General features: G+C 38.3%; 1 long non-coding RNA gene across 1 annotated transcript in view; it reads right to left on the reverse strand.

Annotated features, from left to right (window-relative positions):
• Positions 1-1871, reverse strand: part of LOC123966908 — a 14584-nt gene that overhangs the window by 11777 nt on the left and 936 nt on the right. The window lies entirely within an intron of this gene.

Consider the following 1871-nt stretch of genomic DNA (forward strand, 5'->3'; position numbering starts at 1 on the left):
TTTGTTGTTGATTTATATTCAATTAATTAATCAACATTGTGAGTGAAAACCAGCAGGCTAATTCCTTAAATATAGCATATTGATTTGAGCCTATTCTGTCTACTGTCTCACTCACCCATACCTCTCTCGCTCTCTCTCTCTCATGAACACCGCAGCACAAACCTGTCCAACACAACGCTGTCAGTGTCGGAGACCCAGCTCAAAAACGTTATTAGCCAGCATGCAAGGAGCCCAGCTAATAAGGAGAGCTAAGTTTTTCAAGGCTAGCTGTGGGAAACACTGCACACACTTCTCCTTCATAATGTCCCTTTGAAGAGTAATATATACTATGGCATTTGGAAAACGTGTTTATTTTAGCCTGTTTATCTTATTAATGTAAATAATAATTTCAATGAAAATACATATATGATTAAAAATAATGGTTGTTGGTAAATGAATTAGTGACCCCCACAGATGCAGATGAACCCTGCTGGACTCTGTGGACTATCAACTGTAAAATCTGTAAGATACAACATGTATATCTTTATCGATCATTTTGTAAATATCTCATTTTAAAAAATGAATGGAGACAACAGCCTACTGTAATAATACTTTTACTGTATTGACTGTACAGACACAGATTACACAGTTAGAAAAGGAGCTGGCAGCAGTGCCTGATTTGCATTATGCAAAACATTAAAATAAAGTCTGAATGCATGAGTCTCAGCATGTTATATCAAAATATCTACCACTATAAATATTTGTACATCTAAATTATGCAAATTAGGATCTGCTTACAGTGGCTGTGGTAAGCCCCCGAAGATCTATGGGCGGAGTTAGTTTCTTTTTGTGGATAACAAACTGTTTATATAACCGTGTGTGTTAAATCTCTCCCTGCTCCTAAACAGCTGATTCAAACTATCAACTCGTTGAAGTCGTTGGGGGAAACTTTCTCCAGGAGGGGGTTGGGAAACACTGTCGTAGTAACGCTACATAAACTTCAATTCAACTAAGATGAATTCATACAGCCAGCAAAGTCTTTGCACGCCGTTTAAGTGTGAAAAAGCTACACTGAACGGTCTAAACAATTTAGATCTTTATTCTATCTTCTTTTGGACAAATAACTAACCTGTGCATCATAGTGTGTAATATTTCTGAGGTTCTATCGACAGAAATGCAATATAAGATCCATAACTATGTTTTCAGTGGTGTGTAAAGACCTCACATAATGAAGAGTTATGTTTTTATTACCCTAAAATGAGCCATTTATACCTCCATAACCGTGGCAGCCCCTTCTATGGAGGTAATAATAAGGTAATTAACTGAAGTTTGTCAGACTTTAGCGATGCAAATGAAAGCTGTTGTTTGAGAGCTTTAGCTTGAAGCTGGCCATGATCACCGAGAGAGGTGAGGTGTTCCCCTGTCAATATGTAGTTGCATTAACTTCATGTCGCCTTCTTATTCTCCAGCCTGTGGGTCGGCGGTTTATAATGGACTGTGGTGCAGAAACAGTGAGCTCACATTGTCCTGGTATCTGTCAGTGTTCATACTTGATACACTAGATGTGATAGTGTTTGAGATGTTCTTCATTTACTTTGGTGTGTTAGTCCAGATGAGCCAACCCTCCCAACATGTAAAATTCTGTATTACAGGAGTATGAGACATCATGCAGCACTTCATTTCTTCATGTGGCTGTTTATTAATGAACAACTAACAATAATATTTTGAAGAAAAACGTGTTTTTACTGGATAATTAAGTAATCTATCTAAAGAAACCTGATTTATTGACTGGCAAACTCTGCTATCTCACAGATGACATCTTTGTCCTGTCTCAGGCACCGTACCTATTCCGCTCGCTTAGATGGGGGGGGGGGGGGGGGGGGTTTTTTTTT

Source organism: Micropterus dolomieu, unplaced genomic scaffold, assembly GCF_021292245.1.
Source record: "Micropterus dolomieu isolate WLL.071019.BEF.003 ecotype Adirondacks unplaced genomic scaffold, ASM2129224v1 contig_14521, whole genome shotgun sequence".
Taxonomy (NCBI): domain Eukaryota; kingdom Metazoa; phylum Chordata; class Actinopteri; order Centrarchiformes; family Centrarchidae; genus Micropterus; species Micropterus dolomieu.